General features: G+C 46.0%; 1 protein-coding gene across 6 annotated transcripts in view; it reads right to left on the bottom strand.

Annotated features, from left to right (window-relative positions):
• Nucleotides 1-21,099, bottom strand: part of Rhobtb1 (Rho related BTB domain containing 1) — a 129,585-nt gene that overhangs the window by 49,704 nt on the left and 58,782 nt on the right. Inside the window, exon 4 of one of the 6 annotated variants that reach the window (XM_029482899.1) lies at nt 16,953-17,193. The exons of the other annotated variants lie outside the window; for them this stretch is intronic. The gene's annotated coding sequence lies outside the window, so the exon portion shown is untranslated. The remainder of the gene's footprint in view (nt 1-16,952; nt 17,194-21,099) is intronic. 6 annotated transcript variants of the gene reach the window in all.

The following is a 21,099-nucleotide window of genomic DNA, read 5'->3' as shown; positions in this document are numbered from 1 at the left end:
CTTCTCCAAGCTGACTGATTCAATCTGGCTTCTCTTGGCTTCTCCTGAATGCTTCTCCTGAATTGTTTCTGTTTGACTGCAAACTAATTGTAGCAATCTGTTCTATTCTTCTGGCTCCTTCTCATTCTCTGCCTCCTTCTGTCTTCACCTGTGACTAGCTTGTTCTCTCTGCAACCTGTGTCTGTAAGACGATGCTGGTAAATTGGCTGTCCTTCCTTCTCCCTGCACCGCTCTCTCTTAAGTAGCCTCTCTTTTACCCTCTGTTCTTGTGAGAGTTGGGCAGATCCTATTCTGCCAAACCTTTCTCTGATTCGTCACTTTGTCTGCCACTCAATTAGACATCACTTTCAAACATGGGTGCTTCCTTTTACAAACTAACTTCACCTTCATTGTTTGGGATTAAAGGTGAGTACTAAGAGTGTGTCTGTATTCCAGCCAGAGGGATAAAAGGAGTGTGGCAAGGCTGAACCACATCACATCCCAACTAGAAACAAGAAACATTTTTTTTTTCTAGTAAACCACATAATCTCAGAGTTCACAGTGTGATCAAATATTCTGCAACACCCTCTGGTCCTCTCCCTCTCCCTCTCCCTCTCCTCCTCCCCCTCCCTCCCCCCATCTCTCTCTGTCAGCCATGGGCAAAACAACAACTATGTGACCTCAGCTCCTCTGCTATCTACTTAAAGTCATTCTTCCTAGGGCAGTTACCTTGCCCACCCTAAGTTTTTGATATGATAGTTTCTGTGGTGCCTAATCTCTTCCTATAAAACAGGCTCCCAAGCAACCATGACCACCATAGTCTTAGAGTCTAGGTTCCATGATTCCAAATTGAGAGGAAATCCCAAGGTGGGCCTGTTTGCTTCCAAAAGGTGCAGCTCAGTGTCTGGTCACATAATGAGTTCAGATGAGGCCACGAGACTCCTCAACCATTAAGAAACGCAGACCTTAGGGAGTGTGGGGTTCATTGAAGACATTCAACTATGGGCTCCTTCACTAATTTGGAGCAACCACTATTGGGGTGTGATAGCTCTCTCATTATGACTTCCTCTGTCTCTCCTGAAACTGTTTTTCTGGGAGTAGCATACCTAGAAGCAGACTTTGAAGCTGTCGGCCCTGTGCACAGGTAAGTTCCTGTGAGAAACAAACAACCCTTAAGAATTCATTTAGAGTGAGGCAGTGGTGGCACACACCTTTAGTCCCAGCACTTGGGAGGTAGAGGCAGGCAGATTTCTGAGTTCAAGACCAGCCTGGTTTACAGAGTGAGTTCCAGGACAGCCAGGACTATACAGTGAAACCCTGTCTCGAAAAACAAACAAACAATCGTTTAGGTCAACAGCCAGCAAAAATACCAGCAGAGCAAAGAGTCTGGTATTTGCGGAGTCTGTTCTGAAGAACAACTAGGGACATTCTATTATTGACAAGCACAGAAGGGAAAGGCCAGAAGTTGCACAATTGTGGCTGCAGACAGCTTGGCTTCCATGCTGCAGAGGGTGCCAGGCTGGATTCTTGGGCTGACTTGTATATAAGATGAACATCTTTGCTGCACCAGAGAATGGGTTCAGCGTTGAGAGAAGGGGCATTCAGGGCCAGACTGGATCTTCCAGGCAAGGCTGCTCAAGTGGGCTATCTCCAGGGTAAGAGTCATCAAAGCCAGCAGAACTGTCACCTCTATCTACAGTATTTTAAGTTCAGTGAACTGTTTTGATGAGAAAAAAAAAATAATTAAATAACATTATGCTCTCTAGAGGCCTCTGGGGACCTGGGAAACCCAGGGCTGTCTCTTGGGAATCAAGTGGAGCTTTTTAACACATTTGCTCAAGGCCCTTCCTTGAGTCCCACGATAATAGCAAGGCTGTGTTTTCCTTTTTTTTTTTTTTTCTTTATAACTTCAAGGTCAGCGTGGGAGATGAGACAGCAATGGAGATAGACTCCACCTTCTACCTCAGCCACACTGAAGTTACCATCTCTGAAGAAAAAAAAAAAGAAAGAAAAAGAAAGGGCTTTAAAAAAAAAAAACTTAACAGACACTGGTGGCACATGCCTTTAATCCCAGCACTTGGGAGGCAGAAGCAGGTGGATTTCTGAGTTTGAGGCCAGCCTGGTCTACAGAGTGAGTTCCAAGACAGCCAGAGCTACACAGATAAACCCTGTCTCAAAAAACCAAAAAACCAAAAAAACCAAAAAACCAAAAACTTAAAAGATGGTGAGATGGCTCACTGGGTCAAGGGGGCTTGCTGCCAAGCCTGATGACCTGAGTTCAATTCCTTGGTTGAATGTGGTGAAAGGAGAGAGCAGACTCTTGAAACTTGCACTCTGATATTTACACTTGAGTTATGGCATGTACATGTGACTCTCTCTCTTTCTCTCTCTCTCTCTCTCTCTCTCTCACACACACACACACACAGACACACACACACACACACACACTAAAAAAATGTATGAAAATGCTGAGCTTTGGTAGTGTACACCTGTAAATTCTACCACATGGGAGGCTGAAGCAGGAGGATGTCAGCTTTGAGACCAGCCTAGGCTACACACAGACCCTGTCCTACCCCCTCAAGCCTGAAATTCCAGACTAGATCTAACCAGCCCAACGAGGCTGTGTGTTACAGGTGCACTGGCCCACTTTCTCTTACAAGTAGGCCATGGAACAGTCCCTTGAAGACTCTGCTTATACCGTGGCTCATCCTCACCCATCTGTGGAAACTGTTTTCTACTTCTGGGTCTCAGGAAAGCCAACCACAGAACCTGTATGTAGGCCTGTGCATATATAAGAGAGACTGGGTTAAGGGTCAGGATTGTTATGCTGGACTTCAGAGTCACAAAATGGTACAGATGTGCTGGGTTCCTTGGAGACTGTGAAAGGATATGTGTATGTGTGTGTGGGGGGGGAGGGGGGCTGGAGTGTAGGCCTGCAGAAGAGGCCTCTAGGAAGGGGCTCCGTGTTCTTGCTGCCTGGTGTCGAGGGGCTCCAAGTCACCAGGCAGAAAGCTCAGGAGCTCTCCAGACGACAGAGCCAGGGGAATCCAGTGTGATGGGTGGACGCAGGCCGGCTTCTTTCCTCCACAGTCCAGAGACTGGAGTTACTTCAGAGGCCGTGAGAAGAGAGTAGTGTTTCCACAGAAGGACAGTAGGTTCTGGTGGGTTTCCAAAAGGTGCCACTGGTATCACAAGGCTGCCACAAGAACAGGCAGGAGAAGAGGCAAGGGGAATGATAGTGACACACAGGACCTCTCTGTCCAGGCGTAATCCACAGACACAGCCAAGTAGATAGGCCCCCAGTTGCATCTTGAAAGAAGGTGCATTTGCAAGGCCTGTCCTTCTACACTGCCTTCTGGGGTGTTTATCATATGTCAACTTATAAGACAGATAATTATATTTCTATGTATTATTCTGCTTATATCCTATCAGAATTATACATTTATTATTATTATTATTATTATTATTATTATTATTATTATTATTATTGGATAGGGTATCATATAGTCTAAGCTGGCCCTCACCTCGATACATAGCCAAGGATGGCCTGGAACTTCTGACTCTCGTACTTCTACCTCCTCCATGCCGGATTTATGCCAGATTAAACCAAGGGCTTTATGCACACTGGGCAAGCAGTCTACTAACTGAGACATTTTTCCAGCCCTGAGATAACCATTTTCTATTGGTCAGAATTTTGTTTTTAAATCTTTAAATATTTACACAGTACTTTGCCCACGTGCACCTTCCAGTAAGTGTTGAGTCGGACACAGAAATGTAACCACCCTAGTCTCCCTAGGAAACCTTGCACCTAGGGCCAGCATAGCGCTCATGTGTGGCTGCTTCTGCTGATGGATTAGTACGCCCAGTGGCTTTGGGAGTAGCGTGTGGTTTAAGCCTGTGGTGGGTGAGAGGAACGCTGTAAGGGACATCTGCTGTGGTCCATCATGAGAGCAGAGCCTCGGCAGGTGGCCTCACACCCACTACTGCCTCTCAGTGAGGAGGGCATCTGTTACCATGGGAACCGCGAGGACCAAGAGCAGGCCCTTCCACCAAATGGGAATTCAAGGGCTAGAGAAGAGTGTCAACAGATCCAGGCGGGAGGCACTAAGGCATTTATTTGGTTGGGAACAATAAAAGAACTTGGCCGATTAGTGTGCTCTAACACCTATCATCAATTTTTGAATCATACATATATATATGCATGCATATATACATATGTATACACATATAATATATATTATATATAATTGATATGTATTCCCAGTCCCTTATGGACATTAGCAGTCCAACTCAAAAGGTTTCCAATTCCTTTGCGTGAGTCATTACCTGGCTAGAAAAGAGAAAGAGGCAGATGGACCAATGAGATATGGAGATTGGTTTGGAACAGACATGGAAGCCATGACATAAGGCGCCATTAGCTGCATCTGACAACAGTATTAGAAAGCAGGCTGAGGAGTAGCCACGTGCCAGCAACTGAAGGACACTTGCCAAGTCTCTTCCATGGAGCCAAGCAAGGAATACACTCATGGCCCGTGGCCTGTCCATTTCCAAAGGGAAAGGGTTGGTTCCTGCCATCAGCTCCATGTTCTCCGATGCTCATAACCATAACGCAGTCGTTATCACCTGGAACGTGGCTGGAAAAATGGATTGTGGGGCCAGTGGGGGGCCTCTGAGGGACGGACATGTTGTCCTGAGCCTGGAGCATCCCCACGGCCTCTTGAAGAAGAGAGATCTGAGGACTGCACAGGGATTTCTCTCTTAGCCTAGCTAACCTCTGGGCTTTCTGTCTGGATCAGTGGCTCTTCCTTTAATTACTTATGGGAACTGCCCCCAACCATCAAATTATTTTCATTGCTAACTCATGACTGTAACTGAATCGTGATGCAAATATATGTGTTTTCTGATGGTCTTAGGCAGTGTGATGGTTTGTATGTATATGCTCAGCCCAGGGAGTGGCACTATTAGAAGGTGTGGTCATGTAAGAGTGGGTGTGGCCCGGATAGAGTGGGTATGGCCTTGCTGGAGTGGGTGTGGCCTTGCTGGAGTGGGTGTGGCCTTGTTAGGTGTGACCTTGTTAGAGTAGGTCTGTCACTGTACTGTGGGCTTTAAGATCCTCATTCTAGCTGCCTGGGAATAGGGGGCGCTTTCAGGTGTCAGTGATTCCTCCGAGCTGAGATGCCGCTCCCTTGTCCTGGTCTCACCCCTAGTCTCTCTCCCCAGCTCATTAACTTCTGTCTTCTCGGGAACTGGATGGCTGCTGGAGACTCTGGCAGAGCCAAGGCCAACCAGAGAGATTTAGCATCTACTCCAGCCCTCAGCCATCTGGATACTTTTATTTAATGGATGGAGGAAGACTCACGGGGCTTGTAACAAACCCTGGAGTGGATATTCTATGAGAAATAACAGGAGAGAAGAAAATTAAAGATGTGGCTGGGAGAAACGAGGATAAAATAAATACGTGTGCACAGACAGCAAATGTCGGCCACGTAGGGAGTGAAGACAAGAGACTCGAAGGCAGCCCAAGACTACCGTAAGGGGTTTCATGTTGAGAACAAAACAAAACAAAATCATACAAGAAACATGGGTAGTGGCAAACAGCAGAAGTCAGACCATGGCAGGACTACCGATGGGGTGGAGGAAGGATACCAGAAACCCTCTACACACAGACCTGAAGGTCGAATGAAAGGCCTGGACGTCAAAACGCACCTCCCAGGTAGTGTTTGTTCTGAAGAATTGCGGGGAGCAAAGAGTGACTGAGAGACCAGAAGTGAGGAGGGCAAGCCAGGTGTGGTGCCACGAGTGAAGGATGGTAGCACTTGGGAAATGAAGGGAGGTTGACAGGCCAGTTGGGCTATGTAATGAGAGTGGGGAAAAAGAAGTCAGCTGGCCTAATCTGTTTGAATCAGGCCGCAGATGGACAAACCTATCTCTGATAACCCAGAAGGTGGGAAAGGGCAGTTCCTACCAAGAACATCAAAGCAATAACAAATCTTAATAAATCAAAGAGCACCGTGGTGCACAGGAAGGGAACTGTGAGTTCAAGAAAAAGCTCACAGAAGTCACTGAAGCATGCAGGCTGGGGGGAAAAAAGCAGCTAATCAACGTCAGAGTAAGAGGGTGATCGGGAAAGACCATCAGAGTCGTGCTTTGTGTGATGAACATCCAGGTTGATGGGCGTCCTGGGTCGGCTCAACTCTACAGGAGCCAGCAAACCTTCCTTCAAGTGTTTGTATCCCCACACGGGATAATAAGAGTTAGCTACTCCCTTCGCACCCTACCTCCCAGTACACAACCTATAAACTAAATATTTGGCCACAAACACATTAATAAAAGCCTCTGAAGGAGGAGCTTGACAACTACAGCCACTTGGACTCTTAGACACAAAGACTCTTCCTGAACTGTCCAGCTGGGGAACTGCCTCTTTCAATGTCCAACACTTTGGAGAAGATGTCTCTATCATGTCTTGATTAAGAATGACAGAAGTCGGGGTCTGAGGGGATGGCTTCCTTGGTGAGGGTTTGCTGCTTAGCCAGGAAGATCTGCATTCGATCTCCAGCACCCACAAAAGCTCGATCCCCTGCACCCATCAAAAGCTCAGGGCTCAGCATGAGTGCTCGTCATCTGGGCACTAGAAGGGTGGAGGAGGCAGGAAGATTCTTGGGGCTTCCCAGATTAGCAGACCCTGCAAGCCCCAGGTTCAGTGAGACCTGGAGTCAAAAGGAATATGATTGACAAGGACAGCTGAGGTCAACTGGGTTCCACACATGAATATATACTCATGTACGCACATATGCACGTACACACAATCTGTCAAGCAAGCAAGCACGCACTCATGCCACAACTCTATGCAAATCTATAACAACTGGAGAGAGTTAACAAAGGTGCTTTCTGTGTGATTCTGGGCATTTTCTTTCTTTCCTTCCTTCCTTTCCTCCCTCCCTCCCTCCCTCCTTCCCTCCCTCCCTCCCTCCCTCCCTCCCTCCCTCCCTCCCTCCCTCCCTCCCTCCCTCCCTCCCTCCCTCCCTCCCTCCTTCCTTCCTTATCTCTCTTCCTCCATCTCTCCTTCCTTCCTCCCTCCCTCCCTCCCTCCCTTCCTTCCTTCCTTCCTTCCTTCCGTCCCTCCCTCCCTCCCTCCCTCCCTCCCTCCCTCCCTCCCTCCCTCCCTCCCTTCCTTCCTTCCTTCCTTCCTTCTTTCCTTCCTTCCTTCCTTCCTTCCTTCCTTCCTTCCTTCCTTCCTTCCTTCCCTCCCTCCTCACCACCCTGACCTCCCTTCTCTTTTACTGTGCAGCTCTGGCTGGCCTGGAACTCACAGCAATGCTCCTGCATCTGCCTCTGCCTCTTGACTGCTGGAATTAAAGGCATTCACCACCACAGTCAGCATGAGCCTATTTCTAAATACAAGTCTTTATTTCCTTTATCAATTGGGGATACGCCCCTTCGAGAGGTTGTTTCAAATTAGACCATGCCTGGGAAGTACTTGAGTCATTCATGCCCGAGATCAAGAGCATACTTAGGAAGCCCAATCTGGGACTATTGATAAAGGTGTGTTTCTGCCACTATACAGGAAAAACAAAAATTCAAGGGAACATAGTAGGGTGAGGGAGCACACATAGTAGGGCCCATGATCAGAAGCATAACTGAGAGTTCTATCAAATGCACTGGAGGCAAAGCCTACAAGCAGGGGCCTCTTCCTTTCCTTCCATGGAGTCCCCCCACCTCAGTGAGGTGTCATGGCCTGCCGCAACACACAAGGGATTCTACAGAGAACTGCACTGTGTAATGTGTGAGCCTCACAGCAAATCTCTGAAAACCTTCTCAGAGTGCTTCTCGCTAGGGCTCCCCCTTTCCTGGCACCCACACGAGTGTCTCTCTGCCTACCGGGCCCTCTGTCTTTCCTTGCGATATCCTTCTTTTCCTCCTCCATGGGTGGTCATCACAGCTCGCTTGCTTCCGGCCCTTCCCATCATCCATTACGTAAGACCCCATACCAACTCAATGGGTCTTCCTTGAGCTCCAGCCTTGTTAGTGAGCGGCGGGTGACGTTCACATATGACAACTTAAAATGTGGTAATGTGGAAACTGTGTCCCTGGCATCTTGGAAAAACAACACCGACTTCTTCCATTCCAACAACATGGAACGTGGACCAGAAGGAAACAATGAGCAGACAGCAGCAGCTGCTGCTGACTGAAGCGTCAATAGTTCATTCCCAGCATATTCTTCTGTGTGTGTGTGTGTGTGTGTAGACCAGAGGTTGACATTTGCTGTCCTTTGTGATTCTTCTTTATTTATTGAGGCAGGGTCTCTTGAGGAACCTGGAGTTCACCAGTGTGGCTAGACCAGCTTGCCCCGAGGGATCCCTGTCTCTGTCTGCCGACTGTGGGGGCCATTGGGCCTGCCTGGCTTTTAATGTGGGTGCGGGGTATTCTAATTCCCATCCTCATGCTTGTGTGGCAGGCACCATACACGCCAAGACATCTCCCAGGTTCCCCATCCTGACACTTTCTACTTAATGTGACCTAACTGAAAATTGGGACCAAATTCACATGCCACAAGTCTTACTAATTTACAATGTATAATTTACTGTTTTTTGAATGTCCCCAAAGTTAGACAATGACATTCATTTGTAATGGCAGCATGTCAGCCCCCAAAGAAATCTTGGCATCATATCAGCTTGGCCTAACTGACGCTTGTCCCCGCCTTGACTGCCGCTCATCTTTCTGTTGATGGCTTTGACTGCTCATAGCAATGGAGTCTTGCAGTCTGGAGTCTCTATCTCTCTTCTTCCCCTCAGCAAATGGTTTCAAGTTAATTTGTGTTATAGCTGGCAGCAGTACTCCATTCTTCATTCTTCTATGGCAGAATGGTTCTTTTGACTTGTATTGCTTTTATTTCTTTTGGTTGTTTTTCTGAAATAGGCTCTACTTATGTAGTCCTGGCTGCCTGGAACTCCCTGTGTAGACCTAAGTTGTCTTGAAGTCCCAGAGGTCCACGTGCCTCTGCCACTACTAGTGCTGGGATTGAAGGTGTGGGCTACCATGCTCAGGGCACATAGCTTTTATAAAGGAGAATATTTCAGGATTTAAAAATATAAGGACTATATAAGTGTAGCCATATATTGCTAATTATACTGAGTGTGCCTATACAAACCAGTTATGAAATTATTGCTATTGTTTTTAGTGGTATGTGTGTGGTGCATATGTGTGTGGTGTGTGTATGTGTGGTATATGTGTATGTGTGGTATATGTCTATTTATGTGTGTGTATGTGTGTGTTGTATGTGTGTATAGTATGTGTGTATCTGTGTATGGTATATGTGTTTTTTTGTGTGTGGTGTATGTATATGTGTGCATGTATATGTATGTATATATGTGTATGTGTGTGCAGTGTATGTCTGGTGTGTATGATACAGTGTGTGTGTATGTATATGGTATGTGTGCATATGTGTGTGGTATGTATATGTGTGTAGTATATGTCCCTATGTGCAAGTGTTTGTATGAAAAAGTGTAGGCTAGAGGAGGATTTGTGTGTCCTGGCCTATGACTCTCTCTCCCTTCTTTCTTTTAGACAGGGTCTCACTGACACTGGGGACAGGCTGGTGGCTGGCAATCCCAAAGACCCCTCCTGTTTCCATAGCCATAGGACTAAAGTTACAGGCATAGAGGCCCATGCTCACTTTTACATGGGGGTCCTAGGATGTGAACTCATGTCCTCATGTATATATAGCAAATGATCTTTCCCACTGAGCCATTGCTCCAGCTCCTAAAAGTTTATTATTATTGTTGCTGTTGTTATTATTATCATCATCATTATTATTTTTATGTATATGAGCATCTTGCCTCTGTGTGTCTGGTCTTTTGGAGGATAGAAAAGGTTGTCATTTCTCCTGGAACTGGAGTTACAGACAGTGAGCTGCGATGTTAGGCGCTGGGAATTGAACTCAGGTCCTTGGCAGAGAATGAGTGGTAATTGCTCCTAACCTCTGGGCCACCTCTCTAGACCCCGAAAAATTATTTTTGAAGATGCTTAAGCTTTGAAAACACATTTGTAAACCGTAGCCAGCCAGTTTCCCTCTGACCCAGGCTTTCAAATGGAAAAGCAAAACAAAACAAAAACCCCTAGAAATCAAAATGATGCTGTGCTGAATACCAGACAGAGAAATGAAACTAAATAAAATAGAGCGCCAAGGCCACTCAGAGCAAACACACACACACACACACACACACACACACACACACACACACACACCACACACACACACACACACACACACACACACTTCTATTTCTAGCAGAAGAGGAAAAATTCTTGGCTTTGAATGTTTGAGCACCCAAAAAGAATATTTATGCTAACAGAAATGAGCAAGTTGAAGACATTAGAAAGCAAACGTATTCTACAGAAATCAATCGGCAGCCACGCTATTTTAAGCATGGGTCAGCGGTGTGACAGAGCCTGACATTCGTTAGGACAAAAGCAACTCTGAATTCCCCAGTTGGTGGGCTGTGCGCATGCTTGTGTTTCTGAAGTCACAGGCTTCTGAAGTCACAGGCGTATACTGACGCCAGCTCCTGAATGCCATTCATTCTACACTATTATCCTTACTGGGAAGGGGTGACTTGCATGAGTGTTCAGATCCCTGAATGACAGAGTCCTCCCTGAAACTGATACTAGTTAGCTCAGATAAGGTGATAGTCCCGGGAAGAGTCAGGGTCTGTGGATAAAAAGTTCCACCTCAGATGTGGGATTTATCACTTCTATAAGGTGGGGTGGAACAACAGATGCAGGCAGGTATTGATGGCGTGTTCTTGTTGGTTTTTAAATTTTATTTTTGACATTTGTATGTGAGTGGTGTGTCTGTGTGCATGTGCCCCGTGTCTGCACATGTGCACACACAGAGGCCCGAGGCCAGGGGCCCCGTGTCTTTCTCAGCCGCTTCCCATCTTGTACTTTGAGGCAGGGTCTCTGAGGGAAAGTGGAGTTCAAAGACTGGCTCAGTCAGTGAGTCCACCAGGAACCTACCTGTCCACCACACCCTATCCCAAAACTGAGGTGGCAGGATCCCCATCTTAATACTGGAAGTTGAACCACAGCACCCAGCTTGATGTGTGGACCTTGGAGATCTAAACTCAGGGCTTCATGCTTATTATGGCAAGTATTTCAGCAACTGAGCCAAATTCCTAGTTCCCTACAACTTGCTTTGTTAATTAATTAATTAATTAATTTAGAGAACAGGCATCATGTAACCTAGGCTAGTCTGTAACTGATATGCAGCTGAGGATAACCTTAAACTTCTGAATCTCCCGCCTCCACATCCGTACCTGCCTGGTGTTCTGGCCCTTGACCTACCTAGCTGTACCATCTGTGCTTTTCCCTGGGTGCTTTATATGTATTATACTCGGGTTGTTGTTCTCACAAATGCCTTACAGAGCTATGGTGTGTGGCTGAGCTGGGGCCCAGAGCAGGCTGGGAAAACTTGGTCAAGGGTTAACAGTAGCAATGTGGGTCCGTTCTTGATAGGGAGACATGGGGGCTGTTAGTGCTCTCCTGAGAAAGCAAGAATTCAAACAGGAAGTGATGAATAAGGCAGGTGTGAAGACAACTCTGTGAGTGTGTGTGTGTGTGTGTGTGTGAGCTCTGGGAGTGTGTGTCTGAACTCTGTGAGTGTGTGTGTGTGAACTCTGTGAGTGTGTGTGTGTGAACTCTGCGAGTGTATATGTGTGAACTTTGTGAGTGTGTGTGTGTCTGTGTGTGAGAGAGAGACGGTGCTTTGCAGCTGGCTCACTGAAAACATTCTCTGGGGCTGTCAGAGGGTGAATCTCTGCAGCACAAACATTTGCAAAGCTGAAAGACTACAGCTAAACACCGAGGAGACAGAGCTACGCCAGTTAGGGGTAAGGGTGTGCTCGGAGCCAAGCAGATGAAAACAACAAAAATCTTGTCTTCTTTCCCCTTGCTTCCTTTCTTACCCCTCCCTCTCATCTCTCCAAAAATTTCCCAAGGGATACCCTAAAGGTGGGGGCCACCCGCCAAACAACTGATGGGCAACACTCTCTCCAGACCAAGTCACGTCAGGGCAGAGTGCTTGGTGGACTTCCAGGCAAGGGAGCTCACTGTTGATCTTTGTTTGATACACACCAGGGAGCCATTTCCCTGAACTGAGCCTCTCTCTAGGAGCCTCACTGATCAGCTGCCAGACAACTTAGCCCTTGGTTCTGTGGCCACTGTCACTCTCACCCCGCTTACTGATGTAGAGCCAGATACCGTGACCCTTTAGAATAAATGCAGATGTCCTGATGAAAGGGCAGCTTCATGGGAGAACTATGATCCACAGAAACTGTGGCCTCAGGACTTAGCGAAGTAAAAGCTCGTTCACACAAAGGGACCGATGGCCTTGGGTGTGCCCTAGGAAGAGAGGAGCTCACTGAATGAGGAAGGCTGGCTTGGAGGACTTGCTTTGAGTAGAATAACATTACTATCCATAGCAGGACGTTTTGGCACCTCAGTTCCTAAGAACCAGCCTCTGGAAACAACCCACTACGTGTAGAACGAGTAAAATCAATGATAGATTGAGATCCATTCAAACAAAGGAATACTTGACGCTGATCAAAGTGGATGCGGTCTTGCTACATTTATCTTGGGTGGATCTCGTATCCACAACACCAAAGGGAAGGCAGCTAGGCGCTGTGAAGCATACAGGGCAGTCAGGCAGGATGCCTCAGTAAGTGAAGACCTGACTTCAGAACCTGAGCCCCCACATGAAAGTCTCGAGTTACACATCTGCAACCTGTGCTCTCTGGCCAGCCAGCTTACCTCAGTCAATGACCTCCAGCTACAGAGAGAGACTCTCTCTTAAAATATAAGATGGAACATAGTCAAGGAAAATACCCAGTGTTGATCTCAGCCTGCGCATTATGTGAAGGCCCACCTATATGCTTTGTGAGTACACCACATAGACATGCACAATATACATATATGCACACGTGCACATGATATGATTTCTTTTGTAAAAAGTCTAACATGCAGACTGAGCTCATCAATGCATGTAATGGAAGGCTAAACACCACCAAAGTGCCCCCTATGTGCATAAGAAATGGCACAAAGAGCTGAAGCACTGTGCAATATCAGCCCAGACTGATATGAAGTAGAAGCTAAGGCCGTGGTTATTGCAAATGTCAAGTGACCACATGGGCTGTGGTCAGGCTACGTCTCTGCGCTGGCTCTGTGTATGATCAGCATCTGAACATTTAGTATTGTGCAATTAGATTTGATGCATTTTTTAAATATAAGGTCAAATTCGATACAAATATTTCCAGTTCAGTTTCCTGAGACCCAGGGTAGGACCTAAGTCTGAAACTGTAGGGAGAAAGTCCCTTTGGGTATCCCAGTCAAGGTAAGGCTAAAATTGAAAACTAAAGAGCTCTCAATGTTCTGGGGCTAGCCCCTGCTAGTTCACAAGAGCAAACTGTAAAACTTGACAAGTTAATTAAAGTAGTGCCAGTATTTTACACATACACACACACACACACACACACACAGAGAGAGAGAGAGAGAGAGAGAGAGAGAGAGAGAGAGAGAGAGAGAGAGAGAATCTATGCCTTACAGGTTATCACGGCAATGTTGTATGTGGGGCGGAAATATTGAAGAAGGGTTGCCGGTATGCTGCCTTTGAAATATCAGTCACCTCAGAAGTAGTCACATCACAGAAACTGGTCATCACAACAGACTGGGGCTCAATTTAGTGTTCTATAGAATAACATAGAAAGTGTGTTATGTGTGAGGCTGGAGAGAGAGTTTAGCGGTTAAGAGCATTGGTTGTTCTTCCAAAGGACCTGGGTTCAATTCCCAGCAATGACAACCCTCTGCAATGGGGTCTGAAACCCTCTTCTGCCATGCAAATAAAGCACTAATGTACATACACATATACATCTTTTAAAAAATATAATAAAATCTTTAAAAAGATGCATTGTGTGTTATGTTGTGAATAGTTTATCTGAGGAAATATCTTTGCAGAGTTTAAATACTTCTACCCATTTGATCATAGATTCCCTGAACTGGTTGGTTTTGTGACACAAGCTAGAGTCACTAGAAAGAATGTGTTCTCAATTGAGGAAATGACTCCATGAGATCCAGTTGTAGGGCATTTTCTCAATCAGTGATCAATGGGGAAAGCCTAGCCTATTGTGCCATCCTGAGATGGTGGTTCTGGGTTCTATAAAAAAGCAGGCTGAGCAAGCCATGGGAAGCAAGCCAGTAAACAACACCCCTCCATGGCCTCTATGTCAGCTCCTGCCTTCAGGTTCCAACCCTGCTTGAGTTCCTGTCCAGACTTCCTCCAGTGACTGATCTGGAAATGTAAGCCGAATAAACCCTTTCCTCCCCGATACACTTTTGGGGCATGGTGTTTCATTGCAGCAGTAGAGACCATAACTAGGGCACTCCTGCACACTACTGATGGCTGTGGGAGATAACAAAACACTTGTATGGGACCTGAAATCTGTGTGCTAACTATACAACCATATATTGGCTGTAGATAGGTGTGTGTGTGTGTGTGTGATGGATAGAACCATTCAGTAAGAAACAATCATCAATGTAAGAGTTATATAGTAAGAGGTATTGTGAATGTTCTTAGTGTCTGTTAAGAGTTCTATGGTTCTGATTAGCACTTGTATGGGTATGTATGCATGTGTACGTTGGAAACGACACAGAGCCCTGCACATGCTAAGCACACGCTCTACCACGAGGCTATATTTCCAATCCCCGCAAGTAATTCCATTTATATTTACATAAACACATATATGGTAATTATATGGTGGTTCATCTTTCTTGTTAACTTGACTGGATTTAGAATTGCCATAGGAACAGACATCTGGGGATGTCTGCGAGAACGTTTAGAGAGGTTTAACTGAGGGGGGTGGGGGTGGGGGTGGGGGTGGGGAACTGGTCATGGATGTGGGTGGCGTCAGCCCATGCTCCGGGGTCCCAGATTCAGCGAAAGGGAGAAGGCAAGCTGAACGCTAGCATTCCTCCTGTTCTACCTCTGGATGCTCTGGGATCAGCTGCCTCACCACACCTTCCCTTTAAACCATGAGCCTAAATAAACCAGTCCTCACTTGAACTGCTTCTGCCAAGAGTTTTGTCCCAATAATAGCTGATACAATTGTTTCCCCTACAAGACCTATCAGCAAACTGCCCTCCCCACTCCTTCCATGTTCCAGACTCAGGCAATCAGACTTAGCTGAGGGTCCAGCTGCAGCCTGTCCAGTATCAGCTCATGAGACACAGAGACGCAAATCTCACTGGCTTGTTAGGAACTCCTGATACCAGGTCCTACCTTAGAGCTCCCGAATCAGACTGTCTTCCCCCTGAAACACCCGTTTCCATTGGATCCTGGCTTTAAGCATTATTAGCTCCTTGGTAAGAATGATATCAAAATTCCACCCATGTGAGATTACTAGCAGGGCTAGGGACAGTGTAGTAATTGGGGATCAAAAGCACCAGGCTCAGGGCTGGAGAGATGGCTTAGTGGTTAAGAGCACTGACTGCTCTTCTAGAGGTCCTGAGTTCAATTCCCAGCAACCACATGGTGGCTCACAACCATCTGTAATGGGGTCTGACACCCTCTTCTGGTGTGTCTGAAGGCAACTATAGTGTACTCATCGACATAAAATAAATAAATCTTAAAAAAAAAAAAAAGCAGCAAGTCCCCAACTTAGCTGCTTCATAGCACTGGGGAAAACACAATGGTCATGCCTGTGTTGCACCACACACATGCCCACTACTAAGCGGTAACTATGCCATCAGGACAAAGAAGTCCATCCGAGGCCATTGAATTATTAAAACAGAAGGAAGAAAACAGGTATGGGTGAAAGCATAAACAATCCTGGCAGACTCCCTCTGCTGCGTGAGTGACGGACAGGATGTGTTGCCAAGACTCTGTTCCAAAAATCCAGAGGCAAGCAAGAGCCACATGAGAGTGTGGCAGCTGGGGAGAGAGGTGTGTGCTGGAGAGCTTCCTGGAAGTGTCATTTAGGGCAAGGCCGGTTATCCAGTGTGGAGGGGGAAGGGCTCAACTGCAGGGTTATGCTTTTCTAGCTACTCACCTGCTCAGAGAAATGCTCATGGCTCAGAGAAAAGACAGCCAGACCATAAAACTCTACATGCCCTTAACTTAAAAGGAGGTGGGGACCTCTGATGTGCTTCAAAATTGAAAGCAAAAGCATCCCCTGCCGGCAATGAAACATTGTAGTTGCTTTGAGATGCCAGGGCTATGAGAAGCAGGCCTTAGAGCCGAGCAGTGTCTGGAAGGGAAGGAGAGGCCAGGCTCTCCAAGATGTTCTGGGTATTATGTTAGGGTGGAGGCAAAAACAATGGAAGGATTCATGCAAACTCCAGTGATTCTAGACTACAGGAGAAAGAAATGAAATTGTAGATGTGCCATGGGGACTATTGGCCAGAGAAGGCATGGGGTGGAGAGGAAGGAGGAGGTGGGGAGAGAGAGGAGAGAGAGGAGAGAGAGGAGAGAGGAAAGAGAGAGGAGAGAGAGGAGAGAGGGGGAGAGAGAGAAAGAAGAAGAAGAAGAAGAGAGGAGAAGAGAAGAGAAGAGAAGAGAAGAGGAGAGAAGAGGAGAGAGAAGAGAAGAGAAGAGAAGAGAGAAGAGGTACAAGGAGAAAGAAGGACTAAGAGAGAGGGAGAAGGGGAGGGGGAGACACATATGTGCACACTCCAATGCACACATTCACACATACATGCACGAGAGAGAGAGAGAGAGAGAGAGAGAGAGAGAGAGAGAGAGAGAGAGAGAGAGAGAACACCCACCATGTCCTTACTCAAGAGATGACTACAGGAAATGTTACTGTAACTATTCTTGTAGCATTAGTATCCAGGGGCACCAGCACACTTGGAGATAAAGTGACTACGCACTCACATTACAGTGCTTCCTGCCGATATATTCTGGGAAGGCCCAGAAGACCACTAACCTTGGTGAGCACTTAGTACGTGGTCTGTGCCCATGACTTCAGGACATCCTCATGGCCCCAAGGATGAGGGTATATGCCATTGCCATTTGCAGGCTAGGAGAGCCAGGTCCAAAATATATTTCACCCAGAGCACACAGCTAATAAGCAGCCAGAGCAGAGACAAAAATGACAAAGCTGCTGATGGTTTGGTCAGCTGAGATGGCTTGGACGGGATCGGGATCAGAGCTCTGAGAGTTATGTTCTAATGAGGAGAAAAAGGAACACGGTGTCGACATCTTTGCTGATAAGGAGGGTTCCTCCTAGTACCCGCCGTATCTGTATACCGTTGGCACCCTCTTATCTCTCTGCTGGACATGGCTTGGGTTATGTGTGTGTATTTTGGACTCGCTCATTGGAACTGTGGCAAAGTTGGAGAGTTCAGAAGTCTTGGCACTTTCTAGGTGGTGTTATGTAACGGGGATGGAGCCTGGGCTGGATCGGGAGACCTGGGCTGAGTTCAGGAGAAGTCACTTATTAACTATGAGAGTGGTCAAGTTACATCACCTTGCTGGTGCCAGTGCTTTGTCACCAGAGGGAGGCTCAAACGAGTGGCCTTATAGGGACTTTCCTTGACTCCATGATTCAGCCGGCATTGACTTAAGTGTTTATGTCTGTGACAACATACATTGGAAATGACCCGAAGTCAGCAGATTTTAGGTAGCTCAGACAATGTGTTCGTTCAATATGTGTGGCGTGTAGAAATGTGTCCTTTGATACCCGTGTTTCTCCCATTTCGAGAGTAACCTGGAAGGGAAAGGTTTAAAGTACCCTCAGGCTGGAGTTCATCTAGGATGTATTCAACTTCTCCGTCAGGCTACAGTGAACCCAATCTAAGCTTTGTTATCAGTTTCTTGACCTTCTCTTCCTCCCTTTGTGCTTCTGTAAATTGGAAATGAAAACGAATACCAGGCACAATGCAGTCAAACACTTGGCATCTCAGAAGAATGTAAGAAGCCCAAGTTGTTGGTCTAGCTGGTCTATGTGTTAGAAGGGGGTCATTTGGTTTGGCTTATGGTGGGTTAAAAAATTTAAATGACATTTCTCCACTGAGAGATGGAGCCTGAGATCAAAACCCATAAACACTGGGAACTTGTCATTACCTAAGAAAGAATAAAAACTCAAGAGTGGTATAGAGAAGCATAATTGCTCTGTCAGGACCTCCTGACAGTTCACCCTTCCCAGTCCATATGTCCGGGTCCCGGCTAGAGGGAATATCTGAAGATATCAGGTATCTGGGAAGACCTGGCTATGCATATCCTTCATTTCCTGTGTCTTGACTGGCCGATTTCCCAACCTCTGCCCTAAGGTGCCTGTGGAACAAAGGAGCTGGGAGGAGAGATAGCTGGTTTTATGTTAAAGTCACTGGCTTTATGTGTTTCTCACTAAACTAAACTAAACTAAACTAAACTAAACTAAACTAAACTAAACTAAACTAAACTAACTTTAAATAGCCAACCTGTAGCCATTCTATCTCTTTGAGCACTGCCTCCTGCCATCCTCCCAGCCTTCTTTCCCTCTCCCCCTTTCCACTGAGTCCATATTTTCTCTGACCTCCCACTTCCTTTTCCTTTGTCCCTTAGCTTTTTGTAACTCATTTTGAATTCCTTCTCCAACTTTTGGTTTAGTACTGTGAGGTTGATGGAGATCCTTGGTGGAGAAGAGAAGGGGAATAAAAGGGTCAGATTCAAATCACCAGTCATAGGAGGGCAGACGGAAGCCTTCACACAGTAGGGCTGAATTTGTATTGTTACAAGACCAACAGGAAGGTGAAGATGTGTGTGTGTGTGTGTGTGTGTGTGTGTGTGCACATGCAGGTATGTACACTTGGAGGCCACAGAAGACCCTCTGGTTCTCACTCCCCAGGCACAGTCCAACTTGGGTTTTTTACAGACAATGTCTCTTGGTAGCCCGAGACTTGCTGATCCAGGCTGACTGTCCACCTGTCCCTGCCTCCCCAGTGATGGAATTACAAGCATGCTCAGCTTTTTTTTAGAGGTAGGTTCTGGGAATTTGAGTCATGGCTTGATGTTTGTATAACAAATACTTTAGAGACTGTGCCCATTGCCTAGGCCCCAGTTTGTCTGTTTTCTACGAAGTGAGCTTACCAAGTGAAGCTAGCCATGCTCCAAATGTTTCTAACCGTGGGTTTTTTTTTTTTTTTTTTTTTTTTTTTTACAAGAGAGAAGGGAAAGCCTGCTGATACCCAAGAAAGCAAAGGAAGGGCTGACTACTAACTGAGTAATTACTGTTAGTGACAGCTTGCAAATTCTGAGGTTCTTTTGGGCTCCAACATTACATAATTTAGAGTGTAATTTGACTACTTTAAATAAATTATAGATTTATGATTGTCATATTGATTATTTTTTATGGCATATCATTTATCACAGCCAGCCATATATCAGTTAATGGCGAGGATCTGGCCTATAATGGGACCTCCCCAATAAGAACCATGGAATATGATCTGTCTTGGATTGGTCTAGGATATAGCAACTTTTATAGATCAAGCTCTTATAGAATAGTATACAACTACCCCTTAATTGATTAAAGATACCCCTTAACTAACTGGGCTTTTGTAATGCTATTATGCAAGCTGGGACTGTCAGTACTTGATAAAGAGTTTATCTAGAGGGTCACCTTTGTAATTTGCAATTTGTTAGTGACTCTGTGTTTAAAATTCCCAGAAGGTTAGCAACTGTTACAAATTATTCTTTAGAAACAGAGCAAAGGAGGGCATAGCGGCAAGGGATGCTCACAGCTGAGGTGCAAACTATAAGTATCTGAAACTTTAGATATTGACCCTTTTCAGAACTTTGGTTGGGATTTATCGATTACGTATCCAAACCTATCCACTATGCGTACAACATTTCAGGCACGCTGAGGATCTGAAGGAAGAAGGTACTTCGAGGCTCCGTGTCACATTGTAGCCTTTTATCAAAGATGTCCAGCCGAGTGACAGCTTTCAAGCTTTGGTGCCTTGTAAGCAATAGGGTCTCTGCCTCCACAGTCCTGGACCACCATGGCCGGGGACAACTCTACAATGTCAGTTAGTTTCAAAGTCTATATCCTGACTACCTCCAAACATTTGTTTATCATTTATGCAGATGAAAACTTATGCTTGGTACATGGGATTCAAAATAGTCTCACAGAACAGAAAACATTGGGTTTCTATGGATCCCCAAATCAGCCTTTGGACATGCACAAAGATCATGATTTATTCTTCATTTTTCCCATATTGGAATGCTTAACTACTTCTTCTTCTTCTTCTTCTTCTTCTTCTTCTTCTTCTTCTTCTTCTTCTTCTTCTTCTTCTTCTTCTTCTTCTTCTTCTTCTTCTTTTGCTTTCCGAGACCGGGTTTCTCTGTGTAGCCCTGGCTGTCCTGGAACTCACTCTATACCAGGCTGGCCTCGAACTCAGAAATCCACCTGCTTCTGCCTCCCAAGTGCTGGGATTAAAGGTGCACACCCCCACTACCTGGCAATGCTTAACATCTTGCCTTTTAAATCTGCTTGGAAACTTCTTGAGAGTCAGAGACTCCACCCCACCCCCACGATATATATTTAATCTTTGACTGATCCGTGCTAGGAAACTCACCTCTTTACTTAGAAGAGTGGACCCTCTCCTCTAGGAACAGCTGCATTGCCGAGTGTTCCTGGGATATCTGTAGTTACTAAATTAAATAAGTCATTCAACTTTTCTTGGCCTCTGTCTCCCTGTCAGAGATGAAGTTTTCAAACAGGAGTTTATGTTTTTAGATTAAGACAAATCTTTTAAAAAACAAAAAACCCAAAAGTTGTTGCACACCACAGTTGTTGCATATGTGTGTGTGTGTGTGTGTGTGTGTGGTGTATGATGTGTTTGTCCATTTATTTGACACACATATATGTAGAATAAAACCATAAATGGACAGAATCGGATCTTGACGCATGCTCACAAATGTCCACTACTAGTCTATGAAATCTCCTGAAGGCTAAGATGAAGATGAGTTAAATCTCCATTACTGCTCATCCGGCTGGATCAGCGCCGGGGTAGCGGGAGCGCAGGGTTGCCTGACACCCGCCAGCTACCCACGACCCCCGCCGCAGGATTTTGGGACTGCTGGTGAGTGGA

The sequence above is a fragment of the Mus caroli genome, chromosome 10, assembly GCF_900094665.2.
Source record: "Mus caroli chromosome 10, CAROLI_EIJ_v1.1, whole genome shotgun sequence".
NCBI lineage: Eukaryota > Metazoa > Chordata > Mammalia > Rodentia > Muridae > Mus > Mus caroli.
This window is presented reverse-complemented; position numbering and strand designations above follow the sequence as displayed.